The sequence below is a fragment of the Phalaenopsis equestris genome, unplaced genomic scaffold (genome assembly GCF_001263595.1).
Source record: "Phalaenopsis equestris unplaced genomic scaffold, ASM126359v1 Scaffold000803, whole genome shotgun sequence".
NCBI lineage: Eukaryota > Viridiplantae > Streptophyta > Magnoliopsida > Asparagales > Orchidaceae > Phalaenopsis > Phalaenopsis equestris.
In genome coordinates this window covers 457,392-464,665 of record NW_018165243.1, presented here as the reverse complement: position 1 = coordinate 464,665, position 7,274 = coordinate 457,392, and the positions used below count along the sequence as shown (strand labels likewise).

Genomic DNA, 7,274 nt, shown 5'->3' with positions numbered 1-7,274 from the left:
CATCATACATCTTACATCTGAATTCTGACTTCTCCAATACCAACTATATTGCAACATCTATTATCACCCAAATAGACTGAGCCAGAATTAGTTGACATGTATGAAGTAAACCACTCTCTGTTAGATGTTATGTGATAAGAACACCCTGAATCCAGAATCCATGCATCTGTGAACTGAGTTGATGAAACTGAGAGCATATCTCCATCACTGCAATCTGAATTTTCATTCTGCACCACATTCACAGACTTCGATGAAGTATCACCTTTCTCCCCAGTCTGCTTCTTCAACTTTGGACAATCTCGCTTCATATGACCTGGCTCCTTGCACTTGTAGCAATGAATTTCCTTTTTGCCACTAGACTTTGATCTGGAATTTCGCCTTCCAGATCCCTCCTTTTCTTTCTTCCTTCCACGATCCTGCTTACTCTTCACATATAAACTGTCACCGTGAGAGCTTTCCCCTGCATTCTGCTTCCGCTGGTTGTGAGCCAGCAACGCTGTAGTAATCTCATCAACTTTGATAGTCTATTTCCCATATGTCAGAGTAGTCACCAGGTGTTCATAGGAAGAGGGCAACGAACACAGCAAAATCATCGCTCGATCTTCATCCTCAATACTCACATCAAGCCATGACAGGTCTGTGATTATTTGATTGAAGCCATTAACATGCTGTGTCAGTTCAGACCCTTCTTGCATCTTCAACCTATACAACTTTTGCTTCAGATACAACTTGTTCGTCAGGGATTTAGCCAAAAACTGAGATTCCATTTTCTTCCAAACTTCTCCAAGAGATTTCAGATTCATCACGTGATACATAACCTCATCTGCTAGACATAGACGTATCGTTGTTGCCACTCGCTGTTGCAATTCTTCCCAATTTTCATCCTCCATGACATATGGTTTTGTCGCCCGCAAAGCTTTCAAGATTCCCTATTGAGCCAACAGATCTTTCACCCTGGTTTGCCACAATCCGAAGTTACCAGTTCCGTCGAACTTCACTACATTGAATTTTGCACCAGAAAAAACCATCTAAAAAATGATCTTGAACAAAACTTTTTTTTTTTTTAAAAAAAGGAAAAAAAAAGATTAAAAAAAAATTCTTTCAAAATTTATCAGCAAAGCAAAAAATTTCTTCTCCACCTCCAAGAATCTTTATTTCTTTTCTTTGTCCAGCAAAAGAAATCCTTAATTAAATTTGTTTAATTTGGAAACTTTCTTTTAATTTTTCTTCCTTTCCGCGGGCCAAGGAAAAAAAAAAAAAAAAAAAATATATAATGCAGCTTTCCTTTTTCTCCAACAAGAAATATTCTTCCATTAAGCAGCCACCCAGCAATGGAATATTCTTCCTTCTCTCTCCGCAAGCAAGCCAACAATGGAAAAGTTCTGTTTTTTTTTTTTTTTCATAAGGAAACACTGGCTCCGCTCCTTTCTTTTTCTGGATCCCGCCTGTTCCGCCTCGGGCAAAATTTTCGGAATTTACCGTGGGGAGGCACGATCACTCCTACCTACCGCTAGCGAACTCCCGATCCCTGTTTGTACGTCTGCTCCGCCTCGTTCGCCCGTCCCGAACTCGTCTGAGGGTCGCTAATCAGAATCCTCGCGCACTGCTGAACACTTTGTTGCCTCGCAAACTGCACTTGCTGACCCTCCGATCGAGATCCTCTTCCTTCTTCCTGCGCCGAAAAAAAAAATTTTCTTCCTTGCCCTCGAACCTCGCTCTGATACCACTTGTTGAGAAAATTAGGGCGAAGAAAAACAAGAACGACACAAATCCAGAAGAATACAGAGATTTAACGAGGTTCGACAAAGATGCCTACGTCCTCGGGAGCAGAGCGGCACGTTCCTTTTAATATTCAGAAAAGAGTTTACAGAATTCAGGGATACCTCCTGAGGTTACTAACATGCTTATTTATAACTTTATGAGGAAACCTAGACACAACATGTAATTACAACATTACCCCTGTACCATACCGCAGGGCTTTGCCCCCGCACCCCAACTACGTTACTTCCCAATTTGGACAGATTCTTCCGCTCCGCTTCGATCCAGCGTCAGTCCCGATATAGTGACTTCGTCATACTTGCCCATTTCTAATGACTGAGCAATGACATTGGGTATCCATACCTGCCTCTTCTTAAGTGATTACACTAGGCGACTCGAAACCTTTGCAGCAGTGTCAACGCAGGAAGATAGGGTACGGTTCCCAACAAAGAACTATTATTACACTAAATGCGATTAAACATAAGTTCCCAGGGCTGACCAAAGAAGAATTAACACGGAAGAATTCAGATAAGAGCATCTTGTTACTTTCCATTACAATTATCACAGGGAAGAATTTAGATAAGGTTTTCTCAAACAAGCAATATCACACATCTAAACTCTTAATTGACTTATCCCAAGTATTTGATACAGATAACTAACATAAAAAACAAGATGATTTATTAAGAAGAAAGAAGAAGAACAGGGCTGGGATAATTATTCAAATCCTTGCACGGATTTGAAAATTAAATAGCTTCATGAAGCAAAACGTCCCATAGTCATTCCCCCATCGGCAACAATAACCTGACCTGTGATATAAGAAGATGTTGGCTTGCAAAGAAACGCTGCGATTGTGGCCACCTCCACTGGCTCACCCCCACGTCCCAGCGGAATTCCCATTCTTTCTACTGGAGGAATGCTATCCTTCACTTCAAAATACTGCAATAGTTACAATTTTAAGCAAATGAAACATATTAACTGTGGTTGTGTATTTATTAAGAGGGCTTAAATTGTAGTTTTTATTCTCACAGATTGCATTAATGGAGTAAATATTGGCCCCGGGGCTATGCTATTCACTCGAATGTTGTCTTTTGCCCACTCCAAAGCTAGATTTCTGGTTAACTAATTCATTGCTCCTGTGATATATGTGTTATCATGCATGCATGGTAAAATTTGAAAAATAAATAGGAGAACGTTAAGAAGATTTAAATCTATGTTATGTGAATATATTATCATAGCGTCAAGTGATAAATAAATTCTTAATGGTGAATTTAAGCATGATTTTTGCAATGATGTTCGAATGAATGTTGTAAAAATAAAAATAGGTACACATACAAAAAATATTATATATGATGGACTATGGATGGGTGAGCAAAATAAAGAAGACATTGAAAAGTAATGATATAAGATCAGGACTGGTCATTTCAATTTGTAAAACTACATAACTAGAAAATAGACTTGCCTAATTTCAACACATATAATGAATGGTGAAAGATGTACACTAAACTTTTGTAGAGAGAAACTTCTTTCATTAAATAGAGTTATTTGAATACGCACTACCAATATTTATAACTCCTTAGTTCAGGAACTTGGACACATGCTTGTTTTATTCACTTTGCTATACATAAGAGTTTATTAACTAACTATTTGCAAAAAATGTATTTTAAGAAAATTTATTTTATTGATGATGAACTCTTAAAGGCCATGAGAGCTAAAAATGTACAAGTGAAGATTGACAATGAGATTATATGAAAGCTTTGTAAGGTAAGTCATGATGTTTTTGGGTCTGAAAAGAAATTGATCTTTTTAATATATTTTTAGGTAATAGAGAAGATGGATCAATCTTTTGTAGTGCTTATTGAATGGTGATTAAGAAAATCACTATGATGATAATAAGAGTAAAATGACTCCTTGTGTATACGATGAATTACTTGGATAGTAGGAGGTAATATTAAATTTATTAAAAAGATTCCAATGAGATAAATATTTACTCAAGTAGGAGTTTCCGAAGAACAAAAATTGATGCAATTTAAGCAATATTTTAGGATTTATTAGCAAGGTTACAAGGAATGGTTATGATTTAATGTGATGAATATAGGTATTGTTAAGCTTCAACTAATTTCTAAGGTTGGTTGGGCCGAGTTTTCATATAAATTGATGCTTAGACATACACGATTAATAATATAAATATAAAAATTTTATTTGTAAATTGAAAATTATTAAATTTTTGTAGATAAATTTCCCATATAAAATAGAGCTTTCCCAATATCACACATAACCTCTTCATAACTATAAATCTAAAATTAAGGTTTGAATAAGTTTATTTCTGTGTGGGAATATTATGAAAAAAAATTATATTTATTTTATAATATGTTTGAGATCTTCATATTAATTGTTTACATATCATGTCTAGAAAATTTTCATGTTCATGTATTCTCTCTTTATAAGTGCGCTCTTTGGTTATCTTAAAGAGCATTTCATGCAAATAAAAATCACCAAAAATGGAAGAGAGGAATGGCTAAGTATGGAAATATCATAATTTTAATGGAGTGACAATGGGATGACATGGTTCCTATTTCTACCTTATATAAGAACTTGGGCTCTTGTTGTAATAGTGGTGTTAGATTGCTTATACAAAAAGAACTAATGGTCTAACCCTAAACAAAAAATTTTGGGCTACTTGACCAAGTGGGAGGATGTGCTTTAGTTGATTCCCAGAGTACACGACCATGGCTTTTCACCACCTGATTTGCTCAATTTTCACTTGCCTAGAACAAAATTTGCTATTATGTCATATCAAAATGCTAACTTTGATTTATATCATTTATTTTAAGAAGAATATCTCTAAATATGAGTGAATAATGAGGATTCATCAAACAAATCCATAGAGTTTAAAAAATGATAACAACGTTAATTGTCAATTTTAAAAACCCTAAATGATTATAATTCATTAGTAATCTATTTAATTGAGAGCATCGTCACAAAAACAATGAATCAAAATTCGTCTTAGAATTTTATTCCACACCTTTTAGAAACATAATACGATTTTATAGTAGATTAGCAAGATATAAATTGGAAAATGAGACCATGAAATTATAACCAATTTTACATGTAAAAAAATAAATTTCATACAAATAAAAAATAAATTTAGAAAAATAAAGGCAGAATAAAAACAAAATAAATCAAATTAGGCCAACATATCTATTTCAAAAAAAAAGTTTTTTGCATTTTCCCACTTACCTTTAGTGATACCATACACACTTAAATGTGGAAATGCACATAAACCTCCAGCAGAGGAAATGAACACAATGTTGCCAATTCCCGATGCCTTGAGAAGCGGGTGAGCTAGTTGACTCAGATGGAAAGCAGATTCCAAATTTGTTGACAATAAAAAATCGTAATCTTCTTCTTTAAATTCAAGAGCACTCTTATATATACTCGTCCCTGCATTGTTAATCTACATACATACAAGCATTTTAAATATAACTACTTATAAGCAGACAATCTCTCTCTCTCTCCTCTCTCTCTCTATACTTACAAGTATGTTGAGCTTTCCTTGGAACAAAGAAGAGACATTCTCCATTAGTTTCTCTCTCTCAGCTCGAGAAGAAACATCACATACAGAAACATCACAAACGGAGGCAGTGACGTCAAGCTTCAGGGATTGCTAGTGCTGCAGAGACATATCTAGATCTTGTTGATTCCGAGCACAAGTGTGTACTTTTGCTCCAAGTCTGGCTAACTCCTCAACTATTGCTTTCCTTTAAAATATCATATGGTTAATTATGATTGATACAGACTTCATTAATCTTCGAAAAATTTTGTAGAAAGAAGGAGGAGAAGAGAAGAGAGCAAACCCTATGCCTTTGGAGCCACCGGTGACCAAAGCGGTGGCTCCCTGAAGAGAACATCTCTTCCTCAGCCGTCGCCATGTCTAAATGATGAACAGAGATGATAATTTACTTGTGGCCGATGTATGAAGAGCGATATATAACCCACATAAATATAAATATATATTATATGTAACTATGATTGCCTCATCAATTACGTTATATGTAGAAGGATATCAACATTAGTATTAATCAAACAATTAACTCAATAATTTTAGTCTTCCAGCTTGTGGAAAATATTAGTCTCGTTGGAAAATTAGGATTTTGACATTAGGTGCATGCTGCCAGCGGATGAAGTTGGTTGCCTATTATCTCATTTATATAAATATCTCTGCAATTATAATTGATTTTTTTATGTTTTGTGTTTTTACGTGACTAAAATCTTAAAAAATAAGACATATTGGCGTGAAAGCTACAAAACAACAAAGCAGAGGTCAAACAGCGAGAAGGGCGAAGGAAAAGATGGAATACCACCAAGTAGTTCGTTTGGTTCGGAGGGAGGATCGCGGCGAGAGGTTGTTTTGGCGAAACACGGGCCGAGCATTGAAACTCAAGGCCCGCATTCGAGCTAGCATCTTTACCTGCATCACTCCTTCACGTTTTATGACCCCTAAAGCTAATTACCTTCCCCTTTGTTTGACGCCCAAAACCTCGCTTTCCTCTAGACGAAGCCATCCTCCATCGAGCAAAGAGGAAGAATGGCGAACAGGCTTACCTTCCTCAATGGTCTCTGTTCGAGATGAGAGAGATGAAGGTTTTGATGGTCTCTATACAATGCTATCCCGTCGTTGCCTTCCCAGGTTGCTCTAAACACGATTGTATTGCAAGTGGTCAATAACGAAGGCCATGATTTTAGACACATAGGAGAGAATAAGGGGGAGATGGGTTTATGGCTTTAATTTATCTTTATTTAAGTTTTAATTTTAATGATTTAATTGATTAATAATTAATAATTACTTGATATATTTAAAATTAATCATAATTAGATAAATATATATATTATTATTTAATGATTAATTAATTAATTTGTAAACATATTTATAAAGTTTTAAATTATTTGATAAAAATATAAGTTTTTTAAATTAATAAAACTAGTTAATTTTTAATTAATATTAATTTACTGCTTAAGAAATAATTTGTTTAATAAAAAAATATTTTATATTTTGTTACATATAACAATACTACAGAGAGAGTGAATGATCATTTTTCCAGAAACAACTTCTCTACAGCTGTTTTTACACAGCTGCAACAAGTATGCAACCAGCTTTTCCGCAGCAACTTAGGGCCCGTTTGGGGCAGCTTATAAGTGCGACGGCGTTTTTGAAAACGCCGCTGCACCGTTTGTTTTGCGCGTTTGCACAACTTATATAATAAGCGGAGAAACGCTGATCGCGGTTCGATACTCGCGATCAGCGTTTCGATCGCTTGATTGAGGGATATTTTACGCCTACGCCCTCCCTCTAGCCCTAAAACATTATTCGAACTCCTTCGCCTTTAGCTCCGCTGTTCCGCGCCGAAGCACTGCTCTGTCTCGCGCCGAAGTGTCGCTCCGTCGCCGCCGCCTCTTCGCTGTTCCTCCGCTCCGCTGAAGACCAACGCTTCCTCCGTCGAAGCTTAGGTATTCCTCCA

The 7,274-nt window shown here is 35.9% G+C and overlaps 1 pseudogene; it reads right to left on the bottom strand.

The window, feature by feature from the left end:
* Positions 1 to 2,466: 2,466 nt before the first annotated feature.
* LOC110031352 lies at positions 2,467 to 6,320 on the bottom strand (annotated as a pseudogene).
* Between the last annotated feature and the right edge of the window lie 954 nt (positions 6,321 to 7,274).